Below are 26,002 nucleotides of genomic sequence, written 5' to 3' on the forward strand. Positions count from 1 at the left end.
ACGAGGAAATTAAATCTTCATCAGAGTATAAAACAAATTCTGGCCACAAAATAGAGCGAAACACCAACGTCAAAGACCTGGGAGTGATCATGTCGGAGGATCTCACCTTCAAGGACCATAACATTGTATCAATCGCATCTGCTAGAAAAATGACAGGATGGATAATGAGAACCTTCAAAACTAGGGAGGCCAAGCCCATGATGACACTCTTCAGGTCACTTGTTCTATCTAGGCTGGAATATTGCTGCACACTAACAGCACCTTTCAAGGCAGGTGAAATTGCCGACCTAGAAAATGTACAGAGAACCTTCGTGGCGTGCATAACGGAGATAAAACACCTCAGTTACTGGGAGCGCTTGAGGTTCCTGAACCTGTATTCCCTGGAACGCAGGAGGGAGAGATACATTATTATATACACCTGGAAAATCCTAGAGGGACTAGTACCGAACTTGCACACGAAAATCACTCACTACGAAAGCAAAAGACTTGGCAGACGATGCAACATCCCCCCAATGAAAAGCAGGGGTGTCACTAGCACGTTAAGAGACCATACAATAAGTGTCAGGGGCCCGAGACTGTTCAACTGCCTCCCAGCACACATAAGGGGGATTACCAACAGACCCCTGGCAGTCTTCAAGCTGGCACTGGACAAGCACCTAAAGTCAGTTCCTGATCAGCCGGGCTGTGGCTCGTACGTTGGTTTGCGTGCAGCCAGCAGCAACAGCCTGGTTGATCAGGCTCTGATCCACCAGGAGGCCTGGTCACAGACCGGGCCGCAGGGGCGTTGACCCCCGGAACTCTTTCCAGGTAAACTCCAGGCACTATGGATCTTAGAACCCATTTTTAACATATGGTAAATTGTTGTTAATATGAGAGTTTTGAATGTTATATTATACACTTAAAATTTAAAATAAGTCTTTTAATTAATCACAGAATATTGGTTTTAAAGAAGATATATAATATATAGCATCCCATTTATTGCAATTAATCAGAAAATAGAATATAAAACCAAAGCTCCATACTTAACCCAGAATATAAAATGAAGAAAAATTACATATATATTTAGGAGATATTCTCCCATACAACTGTATCAACTTGTTTCATCATTAAACTGAAGAGGTAAACTACAAGAAGTACTTAATAGTTCAGTGTCTCTTATGTAATTGAAGATGCGTCTAATCTTGAGTGCCGTATCCTTCCATTGTTGACTCTGGAGGCTCATTCCACATATAATAACTCTACTTCCAAGTGTTTCTACCCATGAGTAAGTTCTCTCTTCTTGTATAAACTCTCACATCTCTACTAAACAACTATTCCATATTTGATCTTTCATTTGTAAACATTGTAAAAATACTAATTAAAAACTGAACAATACTTAATAAAATACGATTATTAATATTAAATCAATTTGACTTTGGTGTGGAATATTTTGTTTGTTGTTTACCCTAGAGATCCAAATTGGTCTGGCAGTACAGGCTTACATGAACGACCAAGTCGGCAGTCAGAGCAGCACTTCTGGTCGGGGGGACACTCACCGTCACTCACACACCTCTGTCGGCAAGCAAACTCAATACAAGTTTTTGAACAAGAAAGGTAATGTATGTAAAAAATACTACTATATGCGTAGCAAGTCATTTATGACAAATACTTTCATTATCTTAGATTACACATGTAATGAAGTCTTACCGGCGTAATGAATACTGTGTTTCGACACAGTGCTAGTGGACACCTGCCACGGTGAACTGTGGACATATAATGTTATTATTATTAGTTCAGTCATGTTTATTTTAGGAGTACAAGATGCATAACAACTATCATACATACCCATCCTGTGGGTGGTAGTCACCCCATACCCATCCTGTGGGTGGTAGTCACCCCATACCCATCCTGTGGGTGGTAGTCACCCCATACCCATCCTGTGGGTGGTAGTCACCCTATACCCATCCTGTGGGTGGTAGTCACCCCATACCCATCCTGTGGGTGGTAGTCACCCCATACCCATCCTGTGGGTGGTAGTCACCCCATACCCATCCTGTGGGTGGTAGTCACCCCATACCCATCCTGTGGGTGGTAGTCACCCCATACCCATCCTGTGGGTGGTAGTCACCCCATACCCATCCTGTGGGTGGTAGTCACCCCATACCCATCCTGTGGGTGGTAGTCACCCCATACCCATCCTGTGGGTGGTAGTCACCCCATACCCATCCTGTGGGTGGTAGTCACCCCATACCCATCCTGTGGGTGGTAGTCACCCCATACCTATCCTGTGGGTGGTAGTCACCCCATACCCATCCTGTGGGTGGTAGTCACCCCATACCCATCCTGTGGGTGGTAGTCACCCCATACCCATCCTGTGGGTGGTAGTCAAAAGATTACAGAGGTACATAACTTTGGGGTTCAAGAACTGGACCCCAAAGTTATGATAGCTGATCAAGTTACAAAGTTATGATAGCTGATCAAGTTACAAAGTTAGGATAGCTGATCAAGTTACAAAGTTATGATAGCTGATCAAGTTACAAAGTTAGGATAGCTGATCGAGTTACAAAGTTATGATAGTTGACCAAGTTACAAAGTTAGGATAGCTGATCAAGTTACAAAGTTAGGATAGCTGATCAAGTTACAAAGTTAGGATAGTTGATCAAGTTACAAAGTTAGGATAGCTGATCAAGTTACAAAGTTAGGATAGTTGATCAAGTTACAAAGTTATGATAGCTGATCAAGTTACAAAGTTAGGATAGCTGATCAAGTTACAAAGTTAGGATAGCTGATCAAGTTACAAAGTTAGGATAGCTGATCAAGTTACAAAGTTAGGATAGCTGATCAAGTTACAAAGTTAGGATAGTTGATCAAGTTACAGAGGTAGTCAGTAACGTTGACAATATTACGATCGTTAATCCTGTAACATTTCCTTTTAAATTCCTTCAGGAACTTCGGATTAAAAATCTTATCCCGAATTAATTAATATTAAACAACGGAAATAAATCCTGGCACAGGGAATACGGATTATTATTATTAAAGATTCGCCGGTATTGTCCCGGCCCGGGCCTTTTCCAAGTGGTGGCCCGGGCCTTTTCCAAGTGGTGGCCCGGCCTTTTCCAAGTGGTGGCCCGGCCTTGACTCCCTCTTTAGGGAGTGTCTGAGACCTAAGTCTCCCATGGAAGGAGGCACAAGCACCTTCTCATCTTTGGGACCAACTGTCCCTAGGCCTAGCCACAAGCTAGGCCTCTCTGGTCTGCCATCCCCGCCACAAGGGGGCTAATGGAAATGACAGTCTTGTGAGCTAAAGGCTCGGGCACGGGCACCTACCCTACCCTAGAAGGGCTGGGCATGGTGTCGATGGGGAATACGGATATTTAGTAATTGTGTTGTACGAATGTGCACGAAATTATTACTAATGTTCCAAGATGACTATAAAAAATTATGTAAATGTGAGTTAGCTGTAAGTTGTGACTTTGATGGAATGGAAGTGTTTATGTGAGGCACTTATTGGTAATATGTGAGACACTTATTGGTAATATGTGAGACACTTATTGGTAATATGTGAGACACTTATTGGTAATATGTGAGACACTTATTGGTAATATGTGAGGCACTTATTGGTAATATGTGAGACACTTATTGGTAATATGTGAGACACTTATTGGTAATATGTGAAACACTTATTGGTAATATGTGAGACACTTATTGGTAATATGTGAGACACTTATTGGTAATATGTGAGACACTTATTGGTAATATGTGAGACACTTATTGGTAATATGTGAGACACTTATTGGTAATATGTGAGACACTTATTGGTAATATGTGAGACACTTATTGGTAATATGTGAGACACTTATTGGTAATATGTGAGACACTTATTGGTAATATGTGAGACACTTATTGGTAATATGTGAGACACTTATTGGTAATATGTGAGACACTTATTGGTAATATGTGAGACACTTATTGGTAATATGTGAGACACTTATTGGTAATATGTGAGACACTTATTGGTAATATGTGAGACACTTATTGGTAATATGTGAGACACTTATTGGTAATATGTGAGACACTTATTGGTAATATGTGAGACACTTATTGGTAATATGTGAGACACTTATTGGTAATATGTGAGACACTTATTGGTAATATGTGAGACACTTATTGGTAATATGTGAGACACTTATTGGTAATATGTGAGACACTTATTGGTAATATGTGAGACACTTATTGGTAATATGTGAGACACTTATTGGTAATATGTGAGACACTTATTGGTAATATGTGAGACACTTATTGGTAATATGTGAGACACTTATTGGTAATATGTGAGACACTTATTGGTAATATGTGAGACACTTATTGGTAATATGTGAGACACTTATTGGTAATATGTGAGACACTTATTGGTAATATGTGAGACACTTATTGGTAATATGTGAGACACTTATTGGTAATATGTGAGACACTTATTGGTAATATGTGAGACACTTATTGGTAATATGTGAGACACTTATTGGTAATATGTGAGACACTTATTGGTAATATGTGAGACACTTATTGGTAATATGTGAGACACTTATTGGTAATATATCACAGAAATAACGAAACAATTATGCTGACGTTAAAAGAAATTATGGAGGTTGTTATTTTGGAATTGTGTACTTGATAAAGAAAGTGGAATTGTGTACTTGATAAAGAAAGTGGAATTGTGTACTTGATAAAGTGGAATTGTGTACTTGATAAAGAAAGTGGAATTGTGTACTTGATAAAGAAAGTGGAACTGTGTACTTGATAAAGTGGAATTGTGTACTTGATAAAGAAAGTGGAACTGTGTACTTGATAAAGTGGAATTGTGTACTTGATAAAGAAAGTAGAATTGTGTACTTGATAAAGAAAGTAGAATTGTGTACTTGATAAAGAAAGTAGAATTGTGTATTTGATAAAGAAAGTGGAATTGTGTACTTGATGAAGAAAGTGGAATTGTGTACTTCATAAAGAAAGTGGAATTGTGTACTTGATAAAGAAAGTAGAATTGTGTACTTGATAAAGAAAGTGGAATTGTATAATTGATAAAGAAAGTAGAATTGTGTACTTGATAAAGAAAGTGGAATTATTTATTTTTTTTATTATCACATCCCCCCAATGAAAAGCAGGGGTGTCACTAGCACGTTAAGAGACCATACAATAAGTGTCAGGGGCCCGAGACTGTTCAACTGCCTCCCAGCATACATAAGGGGGATTACCAACAGACCCCTGGCAGTCTTCAAGCTGGCACTGGACAAGCACCTAAAGTCGGCTCCTGATCAGCCGGGCTGTGGCTCGTACGTTGGTTTGCGTGCAGCCAGCAGTAACAGCCTGGTTGATCAGGCTCTGATCCACCAGGAGGCCTGGTCACAGACCGGGCCGCGGGGGCGTTGACCCCCGGAACTCTCTCCAGGTAACCTCCAGGTAAACACTGGCCGATTCCCACCAAGGCAGGGTGGCCCGAAAAAGAAAAACTTTCACCGTCATTCACTCCATCACTGTCTTGCCAGAAGGGTGCTTTACACTACAGTTTTTAAACTGCAACATTAACACCCCTCCTTCAGAGTGCAGGCACTGTACTTCCCATCTCCAGGACTCAAGTCCGGCCTGCCGGTTTCCCTGAACCCCTTCATAAATGTTACTTTGCTCACACTCCAACAGCACGTCAAGTATTAAAAACCATTTGTCTCCATTCACTCCTATTAAACACGCTCATGCATGCCTGCTGGAAGTCCAAGCCCCTCGCACACAAAACCTCCTTTACCCCCTCCCTCCAACCTTTCCTAGGCCGACCCCTACCCCGCCTTCCTTCCACTACAGACTGATACACTCTTGAAGTTATTCTGTTTCGCTCCATTCTCTCTACATGTCCGAACCACCTCAACAACCCTTCCTCAGCCCTCTGGACAACAGTTTTGGTAATCTCGCACCTCCTCCTTACTTCCAAACTACGAATTCTCTGCATTATATTCACACCACACATTGCTCTCAGACATGACATCTCCACTGCCTCCAGCCTTCTCCTCGCTGCAACATTCATCACCCATGCTTCACACCCATATAAGAGCGTTGGTAAAACTATACTCTCATACATTCCCCTCTTTGCCTCCAAGGACAAAGTTCTTTGTCTCCACAGACTCCTAAGTGCACCACTCACCCTTTTCCCCTCATCAATTCTATGATTCACCTCATCCTTCATAGACCCATCCGCTGACACGTCTACTCCCAAATATCTGAATACATTCACCTCCTCCATACTCTCTCCCTCCAATCTGATATCCAATCTTTCATCACCTAATCTTTTTGTTATCCTCATAACCTTACTCTTTCCTGTATTCACTTTCAATTTTCTTCTTTTGCACACCCTACCAAATTCATCCACCAATCTCTGCAACTTCTCTTCAGAATCTCCCAAGAGCACAGTGTCATCAGCAAAGAGCAACTGTGACAACTCCCACTTTATGTGTGATTCTTTATCTTTTAACTCCACGCCTCTTGCCAAGACCCTCGTATTTACTTCTCTTACAACCCCATCTATAAATATATTAAACAACCACGGTGACATCACACATCCTTTTCTAAGGCCTACTTTTACTGGGAAATAATTTCTGTCTTTCCTACATACTCTAACTTGAGCCTCACTATCCTCGTAAAAACTCTTCACTGCTTTCAGTAACCTACCTCCTACACCATACACCTGCAACATCTGCCACATTGCCCCCCAATCCACCCTGTCATACGCCTTTTCCAAATCCATAAATGCCACAAAGACCTCTTTAGCCTTATCTAAATACTGTTCACTTATATGTTTCACTGTAAACGCCTGGTCCACACACCCCCTACCTTTCCTAAAGCCTCCTTGTTCATCTGCTATCCTATTCTCCGTCTTACTTTTAATTCTTTCAATAATAACTCTACCATACACTTTACCAGGTATACTCAGCAGACTTATCCCCCTATAATTTTTGCACTCTCTTTTATCCCCTTTGCCTTTATACAAAGGAACTATGCATGCTCTCTGCCAATCCCTAGGTACCTTACCCTCTTCCATACATTTATTAAATAATTGCACCAACCACTCCATAAAGAAAGTAGAATTGTGTAATTGATAAAGAAAGAAGAACTGTGTACTTGATAAAGAAAGTAGAATTGTGTACTTGATAAAGAAAGTGGAATTGTGTACTTGATAAACAAACTGGAATTGTGTACTTGATAAAGAAAGTAGAATTGTGTCCTTGATAAAGAAAGTGGAATTGTGTCCTTGATAAAGAAAGTGGAATTGTGCCCTTGATAAAGAAAGTGGAATTGTGTCCTTGATAAAGAAAGTGTAATTGTGTCCTTGATAAAGAAAGTGGAATTGTGTACTTGATAAACAAACTGGAATTGTGTACTTGATAAAGAAAGTGGAATTGTGTCCTTGATAAAGAAAGTGGAATTGTGTACTTGATAAACAAACTGGAATTGTGTACTTGATAAAGAAAGTTGAATTGTGTCCTTGATAAAGAAAGTGGAATTGTGTCCTTGATAAACAAACTGGAATTGTGTACTTGATAAAGAAAGTTGAATTGTGTCCTTGATAAAGAAAGTGGAATTGTGTCCTTGATAAAGAAAGTGGAATTGTGTCCTTGATAAAGAAAGTGTAATTGTGTCCTTGATAAAGAAAGTGGAATTGTGTACTTGATAAAGAAAGTGGAATTGTGTCCTTGACAAAGAAAGTGGAATTGTGTACTTGATAAACAAACTGGAATTGTGTACTTGATAAAGAAAGTGGAATTGTGTCCTTGATAAAGAAAGTGGAATTGTGTCCTTGATAAAGAAAGTGGAATTGTGTCCTTGATAAAGAAAGTGTAATTGTGTCCTTGATAAAGAAAGTGGAATTGTGTACTTGATAAAGAAAGTGGAATTGTGTCCTTGATAAAGAAAGTGGAATTGTGTCCTTGATAAAGAAAGTGGAATTGTGTCCTTGATAAAGAAAGTGGAATTGTGTCCTTGATAAAGAAAGTGTAATTGTGTCCTTGATAAAGAAAGTGGAATTGTGTACTTGATAAAGAAAGTGGAATTGTGTCCTTGATAAAGAAAGTGGAATTGTGTCCTTGATAAAGAAAGTGTAATTGTGTCCTTGATAAAGAAAGTGTAATTGTGTCCTTGATAAAGAAAGTGGAATTGTGTACTTGATAAAGAAAGTGGAACTGGAAAATAATGGTAATTATACGTTTACTCACATAAAAGTGAAATATTGCAGTTGACAAACTTAATCAAAGAAATTTCCCTTAACGACTATAAGTGTTTTTATTCGAGGATATTTATACCTGAAGTATACCTGGAGGGCATTCTGAGGGGTCAACGCCCCGCAGCCAGGTCTATGACCAGGCTACCTGATGGAGTAGGGCCTGATCAACCTGGCTATTACTGCAGGTCGCACACAGACGAACGAACCACAGCTGGTCTGGTCAGGTACTGACTTTAAGTGCCTGTCCAGATCCCTCTTGAAGATAGCCAGGGGTCTTGAAGACAGCCAGAGGTCTTGAAGACAGCCAGGGGTCTTGAAGACAGTTAGGGGTCTTGAAGACAGTTAGGGGTCTTGAAGACAGCCAGGGGTCTTGAAGACAGCCAGGGGTCTTGACGACAGCCAGGGGTCTTGAAGACAGTTAGGGGTCTTGAAGACAGCCAGGGGTCTTGAAGACAGCCAGGGGTCTTGAAGACAGCCAGGGGTCTTGAAGACAGCCAGGGGTCTTGAAGACAGTTAGGGGTCTTAAAGACAGCCAGGGGTCTTGAAGACAGCCAGGGGTCTTGAAGACAGCCAGGTGTCTTGAAGACAGCCAGGGATCTTGAAGACAGCCAGGGGTTTACCTGGAGAGGTTACCTGGGTCTTGAAGACAGCCAGGGGTCTTGAAGACAGTTAGGTGTCTTGAAGACAGTTAGGGGTCTTGAAGACAGTTAGGGGTCTTGAAGACAATCAGGGGTCTTGACAGGGGTATCGAAGACAGTTAGGGGTCTTGAAGACAGTTAGGGGTCTTGAAGACAGTCAGGAGTCTTGAAGAGAGCCAGGGGTCTTGACAGGGGTCTCGAAGACAGTTAGGGGTCTTGAAAACAGTCAGGGGTCTTGAAGACAACCAGGGGTCTTGAAGACAGGGGACTCGAAGACAGGGGTCTTGAAGACAGTCAAGGGTCTTGAAGACAGCCAGGGATCTTGAAGATAGCCAGGGGTCTTGAAGACAGCCAGGGGTCTTGAAGACAGTTAGGGGTCTTGAAGACAGTTAGGGGTCTTAAAGACAGCCAGGGGTCTTGAAGACAGCCAGGGGTCTTGAAGACAGCCAGGTGTCTTGAAGACAGCCAGGGATCTTGAAGACAGCCAGGGGTTTACCTGGAGAGGTTACCTGGGTCTTGAAGACAGCCAGGGGTCTTGAAGACAGTTAGGTGTCTTGAAGACAGTTAGGGGTCTTGAAGACAGTTAGGGGTCTTGAAGACAATCAGGGGTCTTGACAGGGGTATCGAAGACAGTTAGGGGTCTTGAAGACAGTTAGGGGTCTTGAAGACAGTCAGGAGTCTTGAAGAGAGCCAGGGGTCTTGACAGGGGTCTCGAAGACAGTTAGGGGTCTTGAAAACAGTCAGGGGTCTTGAAGACAGCCAGGGGTCTTGAAGACAGGGGACTCGAAGACAGGGGTCTTGAAGACAGTCAAGGGTCTTGAAGACAGCCAGGGGCCTTGAAGACAGCCAGAGGTCTTGAAGACAGCCATGGGTCTTGAAGATAGCCAGGGGTCTTGAAGACAGTCAGGGGTCTTGAAGACAGTCAGGGGTCTTGAAGACAGCCAGGGGTCTTGAAGACAGTTAGGGGTCTTGAAGAGAGGGGTCTTGAAGACAGCCAGGGGTCTTGAAGACAGCCAGGGGTCTTGAAGACAGGGGTCTTGAAGGCAGTCATAGGTCTTGAAGACAAGGGTCTTGAAGACAATCTTGAAGACAGGGGTCTTGAAGACAGGGGTCTTGAAGGCAGTCAGGGGACTTGAAGACAGGGGTCTTGAAGACAGTCAGGGGTCTTGAAGACAGCCAGGGGTCTTGAAGACAGCCAGGGGTCTTGAAGACAGTCAGGGGTCTTGAAGACAGGGGTCTTGAAGACAGGGGTCTTGAAGGCAGTCATAGGTCTTGAAGACAGGGGTCTTGAAGACAGGGGTCTTGAAGACAGGGGTCTTGAAGGCAGTCAGGGGTCTTGAAGACAGGGGTCTTGAAGACAGGGGTCTTGAAGACAGTCAGGGGTCTTGAAGACAGCCAGGGGTCTTGAAGGCAGCCAGGGGTTTTGAAGACAGTTAGGGGTCTTGAAGACAGTAAGGGGTTTTGAAGAAAGCCAGGAGTCTTGAGGACAGCCAGGGGTCTTGAAGACAGCCAGGGGTCTTGAAGACAGCTAGGGGTCTTGAAGACAATCAGGGGTCTTGAAGACAGGGGTCTTGAAGACACTCAGGGGTCTTGACAGCCAGGGGTCTTGAAGACAGTCAGGGGTCTTGAAGACAGTAAGGGGTCTTGAAGACAGGGGTCTTGAAGACATGGGTCTTAAAGATAGGGGTCTTGAAGACAGGGGTCTTGAAGACAGGGGTCTTGAAGACAGTCAGGGGTCTTGAAGACAGTAAGGGGTCTTGAAGACAGTCAGGGGTCTTGAAGACAGGGGTCTTGAAGATAGGGGTCTTGAAGACAGGGGTCTTGAAGACAGTCAGGGGTCTTGAAGACAGTAAGGGGTTTTGAAGACAGTCAGGGGTCTTGAAGACAGGGGTCTTGAAGATAGGTGTCTTGAAGACAGGGGTCTTGAAGACAGTCAGGTGTCTTGAAGACAGGGGTCTTGAAGACGGTCAGGGATCTTGAAGACAGTTAGGGGTCTTGAAGAGAGGGGTCTTGAAGACAGCCAGGGGTCTTGAAGACAGCCAGAGGTCTTGAAGACAGGGGTCTTGAAGACAGTAAGAGGTCTTGAAGACAGCCAGGAGTCTTGAAGACAGCAAGGGGTCTTGAAGGCAGTCAGGGGTCTTGAAGAGAGCGGTCTTGAAGACAGCCAGGGGTCTTGAAGACAGGGGTCTTGAAGGCAGTCAGGGGTCTTGAAGACACCAGGGGTCTTGAAGACAGGGGTCTTGAAGACAGCCAGGGGTCTTGAAGACAGTTAGGGGTCTTGAAGACAGTAAGGGGTCTTGAAGAAAGCCAGGAGTCTTGAAGACAGCCAGGGGTCTTGAAGGCAGTCAGGGGTCTTGAAGACAGGGTCTTGAAGACACTCATGGGTCTTGACAGCCAGGGGTCTTGAAGACAGTCAGTGGTCTTGACAGTAAGGGGTCTTGAAGACAGTCAGGGGCCTTGAAGACAGGGGTCTTAAAGACAGGGGTCTTGAAGATAGGGGTCTTGAAGACAGGGGTCTTGAAGACAGGGGTCTTGAAGACAGTCAGGGGCCTTGAAGACAGGGGTCTTAAAGACAGGGGTCTTGAAGATAGGGGTCTTGAAGACAGGGGTCTTGAAGACAGCCAGGGATCTTGAAGATAGCCAGGGGTCTTGAAGACAGCCAGGGGTCTTGAAGACAGTCAGGGGTCTTGGAAACAGCCAGGGGTCTTGAAGACAGGGGTCTTGAAGACAGTCAGGGGTCTTGAAGACAGGGGTCTTGAAGACAGGGGTCTTGAAGACAGCCAGGGGTCTTGAAGACAGTCAGGGGTCTTGAAGAGAGGGGTCTTGAAGACAGCCAGGGGTCTTGAAGACAGGGGTCTTGAAGGCAGTCAGGGGTCTTGAAGACAGTCAGGGGTCTTGAAGACAGCCAGGGGTCTTGAAGACAGCCAGAGGTCTTGAAGACAGTTAGGGGTCTTGAAGACAGTAAGAGGTCTTGAAGACAGCCAGGAGTCTTGAAGACAGCCAGGGGTCTTGAAGACAGCTAGGGGTCTTGAAGACAGAAGTCTTGAAGACAGTTAGGGGTCTTGAAGACACACAGGGGTCTTGAAGACAGCCAAGGGTTCTTGAAGACAGCCAGGGGTCTTTAAGACAGGGATCTTGAAGACAGTAAGGGGTCTTGAAGACAGGGGCCTTGAAGACAGTCAGGGTTCTTGAAGACAGCCAGGGGTCTTGAAGACAGGGGTCTTGAAGAGAGTCAGAGGTCTTGAAGACAGCCAGGGGTCTTGAAGACAGCCAGGGGTCTTGAAGATAGCCAAGGGTCTTGAAGACAGGGGTTTTGAAGAGAGGAGTCTTGAAGACAGCCAGGGGTCTTGAAGATAGCGAGGGGTCTTGAAGACTGTTAGGGGTCTTGAAGACAGTCAGGGGTCTTGGAGACTGGGGTCCTGAAGACAGTCAGGGGTCTTGAAGACAGCCAGGGATCTTGAAGACAGCCAGGGGTCTTGAAGACTGGGGTCTTGAAGACAGGGGTCTTGAAGACAGCCAGTGGTCTTGAAGATAGCGACTGATCTTGAAGACTGTTAGGAGTCTTGAAGACAGTCAGGGGTTTTGAAGACAGCCAGGGGTCTTGAAGACAGTCAGGGGTCTTGAAGACAGGGGTCCTGAAGACAGTCATGGGTCTTGAAGACAGTCAGGGGTCTTGAAGACAGCCAGGGGTCTTGAAGACTGTTAGGGGTCTTGAAGACAGTCAGGGGTCTTAAAGACAGGGGTCTTGAAGACAGGCAGGGGTCTTGAAGACAGGGGTCTTGAAGACAGTCAGGGGTCTTGAAGACGGCCAGGGGTCTTGAAGACAGGAGTCTTGAAGACAGGGGTCTTGAAGACAGTCAGGGGTCCTGAAGACAGGGGTCTTGAAGACAGCCAGGGGTCTATTGGTAATCCTCCCTTTGTATGTTGGGAGGCAATTGAACAGTTCTGGGCCCTTGACATTCTTGGCGCCCCTGCTTGTTATTGCTGAATGTTGCACCTCCTGCCGAGTCTTTTGCTTTCGAAGGGAGTGATTTTTGTCTATAGATTTGTGACCAGTTCCTGTACGATTTTCCAAGTATATATTATCATGCATCTTTCTCGCCTGCATTCCATGCAATACAGGTCGATTGCCTTCAACTGTTCCCAGTAATTTTGCGTGTTTTACGATACTTATACATGCAGTAAAGGTTCCCCGTATATTCTCCAGGTCAGCAGTTTTGTCTGTCTTGAAAGGGGGCAGTAATATTCCAGCCTAGAAAGAACAAGCAATTTGAAGAGAATCATTGGCTTGACATCCCTAGTCTTGAAGGTTCTCATTATCCATCCTGTTATTTTCCCATCAGATGTGGTAGATGCATTGTTATGATCTTGGAAAGTAAAATTCTCTGACATTACCATCCCATCAAGGAAGGTTCCTTGACGCTGGTGAGGGGTTCTTGATCTAGGGAATTGGATCTGTGCTCCGGTTCCCTGAATTGAGCCTGAATACCTTCCACATCCCCCCACAGGTGCTGTGGGGGGATATTATTATAACAATAATAATCTGACATTACCACTCCCAGGTCCTGCACATTAGTTTTTCGCTCTGTTGTGTGACTGGAATTTGTTTTATAATCCGATACAGTGTTTATTTCCTCAAGTTTTTCATAGCGGAGTAATTGAAATTTGTCTTCATTGAAATTCACATTGTTTTCTGACCACATTAAACACTTGGTGTATGTCTGCTTGGAGATTTGTAGTGTCCTCAATTAATGACACTTTCATGCAAATTCTGGAATCGTCAGCAAAGTTGGACACGGTGTCATGGCTTACATCTCTGTGTCAAATATGAGATGAGGAAAAGGATGGAGGCGAGTATTAATACTTGTGGAACAGAGCCCTTCACTGGCTACGAGAAGGCCTGAGCTTGCTACCACCTCTAACCAATTATCTTGTCTTAGCACCACTTGCTTTAGTGATGAATATGGGGAATACATTTTTGCTAATTTTACTGTAAAAAACCTTAAGACGCCTATAACAATTGGTGCCATTTACCGGATACCTCACACAAACATCCCAAATTTCAGTGAGAAATTAAAGTCACTAATAACAAACAGACAAATGAATAAGCACCACCTTCTCTTAGCTGGAGACTTCAACATCAACCTTGGCTTACTAGATGATCAGCCTGTAACTGATTTCATCAACAATATGAACAACACACTTCTCATACCAACAATAACTAAACCAACCAGGCTCAGTGAGACAAGTGCAACCATAATAGACCACATACGGACCAATATACTAGCCCCCCTTAAATCAGGGATAATCACAAATAGCACTACAGACCACTACCCTACCTTCCTCCTGACAAACATTAGTAAACCACCACTTGAATACAACAAAGTCTCATTTAGACTCCATGACGAGGCCTCAGTAAGGAAGTTCACAGCTGACCTAGAGACTGTTGATTGGCCTACAGAATTCTCCAAGGCCAATGGTATTGATGACTGGACAGACATCTTTCTTAACAAATTACTAGGACTATACAACAAACATTGTCCTATAAAAACAAAACAGATCACAAACAAACGGCTTGGTTGCCCATGGCTAACCAGCACCATTCTGAAATCCATTGACAAGAAACACCAATATGAAAAGCAATATAGACAGGGCTTAATACACAAAGATACTCTTAAACACTATTCATCAGCTCTCACCAAAGTAATAAAAAAAGCCAAACAACTATACTACTCCAGTAGATTCACAGACACTAGAGGAGATATAAAAAAGACCTGGAAAACACTCTCTCAGATTCTAGGGACCCACAAACTGAGAAAAGCCAAGAATATTGTCCTAAATAAACCTAATGAAACACCACTACATCCCACTGACACAGCTAACAAGATAAACGACTTCTTCTCAAACATAGGATCTAATCTCGCCAGTAAAATCCCACATACCAATGCCCATGCCGGGGACTACCTAGATGGAAATTTCCCTAATTCCTTTTATCTTGCACCAACTGAGCCCACGGAAGTCATTGAGATCATAAAGTCACTTAAAAATAACTCGGGGAATCTGTCTCATGTCCCACCATTACTGTACAAGCGAGCGGCCCATGTCCTTTCGCATGCTATTTCATTACTTTTTAACAAGTCAATAGAGACTAGCACCTTCCCGAAACTACTCAAGATGGCAAGGGTTACACCAATACATAAAGGTGGTGACCCTACAGACTTAAACAACTATAGGCCAATATCTAACTTACCATTGCTATCCAAAATCTTTGAGAAACTCGTGCACAGGAGACTGTATTCATTTATAACGGCTCAAAACATACTCAACCCCTGCCAGTTTGGATTCAGGAAAAATAAAAGCACTAATGATGCAATCATAAAAATGCTAGATCTGCTTTACACAGCATTGGAAAATAAGGAATATCCACTAGGAATTTTTATTGACCTAAGAAAAGCTTTTGACACAGTAAACCACGAAATCCTACTCCACAAACTTGACCACTACGGTATAAGAGGCCATGCGCTTGCTTATTTCAAATCTTACATTACTAATAGGTATCAGTACGTCACCATTAAAGACACAGCATCAGCAACACGGCCACTTGATACTGGAGTTCCGCAGGGAAGTGTCCTTGGTCCCCTGCTCTTCCTCATATACATCAATGACCTTCCAAACGTATCCCAACACCTGAAACCCATTCTCTTTGCTGATGACACGACTTATGTCATCTCTCACCCTAATCTTGCCACCCTCAACACCATTGTGAATGAGGAGCTGATTAAAATATCGACTTGGATGACAGCCAACAAACTTAGGCTTAACACTGACAAAACTTACTATATTATGTTTGGTAGCAGAGCAGGAGATGCACAAATTAACATTAAGATTGACAACACTCTAATTACCAGAAATAATGGGGGAAAATTCCTAGGCTTATACCTTGACAACAACCTGAATTTCAGCACCCATATCCAGCATATAGCCAAAAAAGTATCCAAAACGGTTGGGATCCTCTCCAAGATACGATACTACGTGCCGCAAAATGCCCTTCTCACACTATACCACTCACTTATTTATCCATACCTCACCTATGCTATTTGTGCTTGGGGATCAACTGCAGCAACACACCTAAAGCCAATAATAACCCAACAAAAAGCTGCAGTAAGAATAATCACTAAATCCCATCCCTGGCAGCACACCCCCCCCCCCACTCTTCAAAGATCTAAACTTACTCCCAGTTCAGTACATCCACACTTACTACTGTGCAATCTATATCTACAGGGCCTTAAACTCTAATATCAACCTTGACCTAAAACGCTTTCTTGATAGTTGTGACAGAACCCACAGGCATAACACCAGAAACAAACATCTCTACGACATTCCCCGTGTCCGACTAAACCTTTACAAAAATTCAATGTATGTCAAAGGCCCTAAAATCTGGAATACCCTACCTGAGAACTCTAGAACTGCAGACACCTTCATCACCTTCAAAACTACCATTAGAAAACATACAACAATACAACACAACACAGCACAGCACAATACAATACAATACAACACAATACAACACAACACAGCACAACACAGCACAACACAATACAATACAATACAACACAACACAACACAGCACAACACAACACAATACAACACACAACACAACACAATACAATACAATACAATACAATACAATACAACACAGCACAACACAGCCCAACACAACACAACACAATACAATACAATACAACACAATACAATACAACACAATACAACACAGCACAACACAGCCCAACACAATACAATACAACACAATACAACACAGCACAACACAGTACAACACAGCCCAACACAATACAATACAACACAATACAACACAACACAACACAATACAACAGACAACACAACACAATACAATACAATACAATACAATACAACACAACACAATACAATACAACACAATACAACACAGCACAACACAGCCCAACACAATACAATACAACACAATACAACACAATACAACACAGCACAACACAGCACAACACAGCCCAACACAATACAATACAATACAACACAACACAATACAACACAATACAACACAGCACAACACAGCCCAACACGATACAACACAACACAACACAACACAATACAACACAATACAGCACAATACAACACAACACAACACAACACAACACAACACAGCACAACACAACACAACACAGCACAACACAACACAACACAGCACAGCACAACACACAACACAACACAGCACAACACACAACACAACACAACACAGCACAACACAACACAACACAACACAGCACAACACAACACAACACAACACAACACAACACAGCACAACACAACACAGCACAACACAACACAACACAACACAACACAGCACAGCACAACACAACACAACACAACACAACACAGCACAGCACAGCACAACACAACACAACACAGCACAACACAACACAACACAGCACAACACAACACAACACAGCACAGCACAACACAACACAACACAACACAACACAGCACAACACAACACAACACAGCACAACACAACACAACACAGCACAGCACAACACAACACAACACAACACAGCACAGCACAACACAACACAACACAACACAACACAACACAGCACAACACAACACAACACAACACAACACAACACAGCACAACACAACACAACACAGCACAGCACAACACAACACAACACAACACAACACAGCACAGCACAACACAACACAACACAGCACAACACACAACACAACACAACACAACACAGCACAACACAACACAGCACAACACACAACACAACACAACACAACACAGCACAACACACAACACAACACAACACAGCACAACACACAACACAACACAACACAACACAGCACAACACACAACACAACACAACACAACACAGCACAACACAACACAGCACAACACACAACACAACACAACACAACACAGCACAGCAGTTCCAAGCAAAAAAAATCATCAATTAATATATTTTATACATAACATCTATTATGTAACAGTGAGATAAATAAATATACTTACTTGCGCCACGTCGTCCTTCTCCTACGTCAGCGATCGTTGCGAACACCAGCATAGTTACGACCATAAGACGTAGCTGTTGATATACCAGCTCAGATTACTTAGTAATAATAATAATAATAATAATAATAATAATAATAATAATAATAATAATAATAATATAATCTTTATTTTTACATGTACAAGGTATACAGGCCTAGTTGACGCTAATTACATACTACTATATAGAAAGCCGCTTGTTATACCGGGGGTCAACGTCCCTACGGCAAGGTCTGTGGCCTGGTCTCGCGATAGATCAGTGCCTGATCACCAGGCTGTTATTGCTGGTCGCACGCAAGCCGGTGTACGAACTACAATCCGGCTGGCAGAGCCGTCGCTAGAGTTGGTGTCACCCGGGGCAGAATCTTTAGTGTCACCCCATGAAATCCAAGGGCAGGGGGATGGGGGTAGTAAACTCCAGTTACATTACTGCTGCACGACCAGTTACATCACTGCTGCATGACCAGTTACATCACTGCTGCATGACCAGTTACATCACTGCTGCATGACCAGTTACATCACTGCTGCATGACCAGTTACATTACTGCTGCACGACCAGTTACATTACTGCTGCACGACCAGTTACATTACTGCTGCATGACCAGTTACATCACTGCTGCATGACCAGTTACATTACTGCTGCATGACCAGTTACATCACTGCTGCATGACCAGTTACATCACTGCTGCATGACCAGTTACATCACTGCTGCATGACCAGTTACATTACTGCTGCATGACCAGTTACATTACTGCTGCATGACCAGTTACATTACTGCTGCATGACCAGTTACATCACTGCTGCATGACCCAGCTTACATCACTGCTGCATGACAAGTTACATCACTGCTGCATGACCAGTTACATTACTGCTGCATGACCAGTTACATTACTGCTGCATGACCAGTTACATCACTGCTGCATGACCAGTTACATTACTGCTGCATGACCAGTTACATTACTGCTGCATACATCACTGCTGCATGACCAGTTCACTGCTGCATGACCAGTTACATTACTGCTGCATGACCAGTTACATTACTGCTGCATGACCAGTTACATCACTGCTGCATGACCAGTTACAGCTGCATAGTTACATTACTGCTGCATGACCAGTTACATTACTGCTGCATGACCAGTTACATCACTGCTGCATGACCAGTTACATACATCACTGCTGCATGACCAGTTACATCACTGCTGCATGACCAGTTACAGTTACATTACTGCTGCATGACCAGTTACATTACTGCTGCATGACCAGTTACATCACTGCTGCATGACCAGTTACATTACTGCTGCATGACCAGTTACATTACTGCTGCATGACCAGTTACATTACTGCTGCATGACCAGTTACATTACTGCTGCATGACCAGTTACATCACTGCTGCATGACCAGTTACATCACTGCTGCATGACCAGTTACATTACTGCTGCATGACTAGTTACATTACTGCTGCATGACCAGTTACATCACTGCTGCATGACCAGTTACATCACTGCTGCATGACCACTTACATCACTGCTGCATGACCAGTTACATCACTGCTGCATGACCAGTTACATTACTGCTGCATGACCAGTTACTTTACTGCTGCATGACCAGTTACATCACTGCTGCATGACCAGTTACATTACTGCTGCATGACCAGTTACATTACTGCTGCATGACCAGTTACATCACTGCTGCATGACCAGTTACATCACTGCTGCATGACCAGTTACATCACTGCTGCATGACCAGTTACATCACTGCTGCATGACCAGTTACATTACTGCTGCATGACTAGTTACATCACTGCTGCATGACCAGTTACATTACTGCTACATAACCAGTTATTACTGCTGCATGACCAGTTACATCACTGCTGCATGACCAGTTACATTACTGCTGCATGACCAGTTACATCACTGCTGCATGACCAGTTACATTACTGCTGCATGACCAGTTATATCACTGCTGCATGACCAGTTACATCACTGCTGCATGACCAGTTACATCACTGCTGCATGACCAGTTACATTACTGCTGCATGACCAGTTACATTACTGCTGCAGGCCCAGTTACATCACTGCTGCACGACCAGTTACATCACTGCTGCATGGCCAGTTACATCGCTGCTGCATGGCCAGTTACATCACTGCTGCATGGCCAGTTACATTACTGCTGCATGATCAGTTACATCTCTGCTGCATGACCAGTTACATCACTGCTGCATGACCAGTTACATTACTGCTGCATGATCAGTTACATCTCTGCTGCATGACCAGTTACATCACTGCTGCACGCCCAGTTACATCACTGCTGCACGCCCAGTTACATCACTGCTGCATGACCAGTTACATCACTGCTGCATGACCAGTTACATCACTGTTGCATGACCAGTTACATCACTGCTGCATGACCAGTTACATCACTGCTGCATGCCCAGTTACATCACTGCTGCATGACCAGTTACATCACTGCTGCATGACCAGTTACATCACTGCTGCATGACCAGTTACATCACTGCTGCATGGCCAGTTACATCACTGTTGCATGACCAGTTACATCACTGCTGCATGATCAGTTACATCACTGCTGCATGACCAGTTACATCACTGCTGCATGACCAGTTACATCACTGCTGCATGACCAGTTACATCACTACTGCATGACCAGTTACATCACTGCTGCATGACCAGTTACATCACTGTTGCATGACCAGTTACATCACTGCTGCATGACCAGTTACATCACTGCTGCATGACCAGTTACATCACTGCTGCATGACCAGTTACATCACTGCTGCATGACCAGTTACATCACTGCTGCATGACCAGTTACATCACTGTTGCATGACCAGTTACATCACTGCTGCATGACCAGTTACATCACTGCTGCATGACCAGTTACATCACTGCTGCATGACCAGTTACATCACTGCTGCATGACCAGTTACATTACTGCTGCATGACCAGTTACATCACTGCTGCATGACCAGTTACATCACTGCTTCATGACCAGTTACATTACTGCTGCATGACCAGTTACATCACTGCTGCATGACCAGTTACATTACTGCTGCATGACCAGTTACATTACTGCTGCACGACCAGTTACATCACTGCTGCATGACCAGTTACATCACTGCTGCATGACCAGTTACATTACTGCTGCATGACCAGTTACATTACTGCTGCATGACCAGTTACATCACTGCTGCATGACCAGTTACATTACTGCTGCATGACCAGTTACATTACTGCTGCATGACCAGTTACATTACTGCTGCATGACCAGTTACATCACTGCTGCATGACCAGTTACATTACTGCTGCATGACCAGTTACATCACTGCTGCATGACCAGTTACATTACTGCTGCATGACCAGTTACATCACTGTTGCATGACCAGTTACATTACTGCTGCATGACCAGTTACATCACTGCTGCATGACCAGTTACATCACTGCTGCATGACCAGTTACATCACTGCTGCATGACCAGTTACATCACTGCTGCACGACCAGTTACGTCACTGTTGCATGACCAGTTACATTACTGTTGCATGACCAGTTACATCACTGTTGCATGACCAGTTACATCACTGTTGCATGACCAGTTACATCACTGTTGCATGACCAGTTACATCACTGCTGCATGACCAGTTACATCACTGTTGCATGACCAGTTACATCACTGTTGCATGACCAGTTACATCACTGCTGCATGACCAGTTACATCACTGCTGCATGACCAGTTACATTACTGTTGCATGACCAGTTACATCACTGTTGCATGACCAGTTACATCACTGTTGCATGACCAGTTACATCACTGTTGCATGACCAGTTACATCACTGCTGCATGACCAGTTACATCACTGTTGCATGACCAGTTACATCACTGTTGCATGACCAGTTACATCACTGTTGCATGACCAGTTACATCACTGCTGCATGACCAGTTACATTACTGCTGCATGACCAGTTACATCACTGCTGCATGACCAGTTACATCACTGCTGCATGACCAGTTACACCAGTGAACTAGCACCCAGGTACCCACTTTACTAATGGGTGAACAATGGACAGCAGGTGTCTTAAGGAAACACGTCCTAATGTTCCCATCCGTACCGGGGATCGGTATGTTAATGGCTCTGAGAAAGCCATTGACAACATGCCCATGCACTCAGCCCCAGGCCTAGACTCGTGGAACTCTGTGTTCATTAAGAACTGCAAGAAACACCTCTCACGGGCCCTAAGTATGCAACAACAACAACTAACCATCTCAGACCACTAATTACTCAACAAAAGGCTGCAGTTAGAATGATAACAAATTCTCACATCAGGCAGCACACTCCACCAATATTCAAAACACTCAACCTACTCAACATACAAAACATCCATACTTATTATTGCACTTATTACATACATAGAACACTTAACTCTGTTATTAACCCTCCCCTCAAACATCTCCTTGCCAACCTCAACAGAACACATGACCATAATACAAGGCAAAGATCACTCTTTGATGTTCCTCGTGTCCATCTCACACTATGCAAAAACTCAATGCACATAAAAGGCCCTAAAATCTGGAATTCATTACCTGTAAATATAAAAGAAACACTACCTGTTTATAAATTCAAGTCTCTTCTCAAAGTTCACTTACTCACTCAAAACCAAATAAATACTGAATAACTGAACCATATAAATTGTATATCCTAAATGTTACTCACAATTATATCACACAAATGTTAAACCTAACTTTGTTATTTTTTTAAATACACTACCTAACAGAATACTCCATTCTACTGAATGAACAGCAATGCATGCAACCATAGGACCTGTCTTTGTAATACTCATTTGTATTTTATAGTTATCTGTTTACAATAATGTCTTATCACTGATTTCATCATTGCTTAGTTAATCTTAAGTTAATTTTAAGCCAGCCCGTAATGCTATGCATATAAGTGGCTTTGGCATGCTGCTCTTACCTGTATTTTTTGTACCTCTGTTTGTATGCTAAAATTTCTAAATAAATAAATAAATGGAGAAGGAGCATAGACACAGGCGAGATTCCACAGTCACTAAAAACAACGGATATAGCCCCACTCCATAAAGGTGGCAGCAAAGCAAATACTAAGAACTATAGACCAATAGCTTTAACGTCCCACATCATAAAAATCTTTGAAAGAGTTCTAAGAAGCAGGATAGCAAACCACTTGGACTCCCAACATTTCCACAGTCCAGGGCAACATGAGTTCAGAGCAGGTCGCTCCTGCCTCTCGCAACTACTGGACCACCATATGGTCTTGGGTGCACTGGAAAACAGACTGCAGATGTAGTAGAAACAGATTATGCAAAAGCCTTGACAAATTGAACACAAAGAGTAGTGGTAAACAGAGTTAAATCAGAAGCTGTCATAGTGAAGAGCTCTGTTCCACAAGGCACAGTACTCGCACCTATCCTGTTCTTCATGCTCATATGAGAGTGTCATCCGAGGACACGGCAAATCTCCAAGAAGATATAAACCAAGTTTTCCAATGGGCAACAGACAACAATATAATGTTCAATGAAGACAAATTCCAACTACTCCTTTAAGGAAAACTGGAGGAAATAATAACTAGGACTTGAGTATACTACAAACTCCAGTCACACAGAGCGGAAAAGTAATGTGAAGGACCTGGGTGTGGTAATGTCCGAAGATCTCACCTTCAAGGACCACAACAATGCCACTATCACATCTGCTAGGAAACTGATAGGATGGATAATGAGAACATTCAAGACAAGAGATGCTAAGCCAATGTTGATCCTTTTTAAATTACTTGTTCTCTCTAGGCTGATATACTGCTGTACATTAACATCCCCATTCAAGGCAGGTGAAATTACAGATCTAGAGAATGTACAGAGAACCTTTACTGCACATATAAGTTCCATCAAACACATTAACTACTGGGAGCACCTGGAAGCACTTTACTTGTACTCACTGGAGCGCAGGCGAGAGAGATTTATCATACTATATACCTGGAAGATCCTGGAGGGACTGGTCCCTAATCTGCACACAGAAATCACTCCCTACGAAAGCAAAAGACTTGTAGACGATGCAACATACCCCCAGTGAGACGTAGGGGCGTCATTAGTACACTAAGAGAAAACACAATAAGTGTCCGGAGCCCAAGACTGTTTAACAGCCTCTCACCAGCTATAAGGGGAATTACCAATAGACCCCTGGTTGTGTTCAAGGAGGAGCTGGACAGATATCTAAAGTCAGTGCCGGATCAGCTGGGCTGTGGTTCGTACGTTGGACTACGTGCGGCCAGCAGTAACAGCCTCGTTGATCAGGCCCTGATCCACCAGGAGGCCTGGCCTTGAACCGGGCTGAGGGGGCGTTGATCCCCGGAATGCCCTCCAGGTATACTCCAGGTAGGTAGACCCCCCTGACCTCAGCGTGTGAGCCATGTGAGCTACGGGATTACAAACATATAACTCAAAATAGTGTCTGATATAAATCAAAACGCATCGGTCCAGGCTCATTGTCATATCAAAAATTCTACTGGCATTTAACCGAGCTAAAACGTCGATTTGTATTTTGCTTTTAAATCTTATTAAGAGTTTTAAAAGTCTGTGTTGTTACAAACATAACGAAGTTTACGCATGTGATCAGGATCACAAACATGTCTTTCCTAAATTATATGATTTTCGAAAAGTTAAGTATACAATTGCTTGTTAAGAACCCAAATGTGATGAAAAAATGAGAGTGTAACCCAGTGAAGCACTGGACCACGTACACTGCAGCCTTCACATACCATGGTAAGCAAGAACTGCAGCAGGAGTTGAGGTTATCGTGTCTCACGAGAGTCTGGCTTTCCTACTGCACTTCACCTCCATATTTATACTCGACTAAACACGCTTATTTGACCTTCATTGTGTTGAGTGTGTGTACTCACCTATTTGTGGTTGCAGGGGTCGAGACTCAGCTCCTGGCCCCGCCTCTTCACTGATTGCTACTAGGTCCTCTCTCTCTCTGCTTCCTGAGCTGTATCATACCTCTTCTTAAAACTATGTATGGTTCCTGCCTCCACTACTTCACTTGCTAGGCTATTCCACTTCCTGACAACTCTATGACTGAAGAAATACTTCCTAACGTCCCGGTGACTCGTCTGAGTCTTCAGCTTCCAGTTGTGACCCCTTGTCCCTGTGTCCCCTCTCTGGAACATCCTATCTCTGTCCACCTTGTCTATTCCCCGCAGTATCTTGTATGTCGTTATCATGTCTCCCCTGACCCTTCTGTCCTCAACCTTTCCTCGTACGACATTCCCCTGAGCTCTGGGACTAGCCTTGTTGCAAACCTTTGTACTTTCTCTAACTTCTTAACGTGCTTGACCAGGTGTGGGTTCCAGACTGGTGCTGCATGCTCCAGTATGGGCCTAACATACACAGTGTACAGTGTCTTGAACAATTCCTTATTAAGGTATCGGAACGCTATTCTCAGGTTTGCCAGGCGCCCGTATGCTGCAGCAGTTATTTAGTTGATGTGTGCCTCCGGTGATGTGCTCGGTGTTATGGTCACCCCAAGGTCTTTCTCCCTGAGTGAGGTCTGTAGTCTTTGTCCACCTAGCCTATACTCTGTCTGCGGTCTTCTCTGCCCCTCCCCAATCTTCATGACTTTGCATTTGGCTGGATTGAATTCGATAAGCCAGTTACTGGACCACATGTCCAGCCTGTCCAGGTCTCTTTGCAGTTCTGCCTCGTCCTCATCCGATTTAATTCTTCTCATCAACTTCACATCATCTGCGAATAGGGACACTTCAGGGTCTATTCCTTCCAACATGTCGTTCACATATATCAAAAATAGCACTGGTCCTAGAACTGACCCCTGTGGGACCCCGCTCGTCACAGGCGCCCACTCTGATACCTCTTCACGTACCATGACTCGTTGCTGCCTCCCTGTCAGGTATTCCTTGATCCATTGCAGTGCCCTCCCTGTTACATGCGCCTGATCCTCCAGCTTCTGCACTAATCTCTTGTGGGGAAC

The 26,002-nt window shown here is 43.7% G+C and overlaps 1 protein-coding gene and 1 long non-coding RNA gene across 2 annotated transcripts in view; one reads left to right on the forward strand and one right to left on the reverse strand.

The window, feature by feature from the left end:
- Positions 1–1,411: 1,411 nt before the first annotated feature.
- On the reverse strand, positions 1,412–24,825 carry LOC138853838 (uncharacterized). Its single transcript, XR_011393059.1, has 4 exons — positions 24,774–24,825; positions 17,945–18,017; positions 1,687–1,742; positions 1,412–1,551 (listed from the first exon to the last, which is right to left on the reverse strand). It is a non-coding gene; the product is annotated as an uncharacterized lncRNA (long non-coding RNA).
- The window catches only part of LOC138853837 (zinc finger protein 84-like), a 161,267-nt gene continuing 136,745 nt past the window's right edge, over positions 1,481–26,002 (forward strand). Inside the window, exon 1 of the mRNA XM_070093146.1 lies at positions 1,481–1,593. The gene's annotated coding sequence lies outside the window, so the exon portion shown is untranslated. The remainder of the gene's footprint in view (positions 1,594–26,002) is intronic.

Source organism: Cherax quadricarinatus, chromosome 41 (assembly GCF_038502225.1).
Source record: "Cherax quadricarinatus isolate ZL_2023a chromosome 41, ASM3850222v1, whole genome shotgun sequence".
NCBI classification, from domain to species: Eukaryota; Metazoa; Arthropoda; class Malacostraca; order Decapoda; family Parastacidae; genus Cherax; species Cherax quadricarinatus.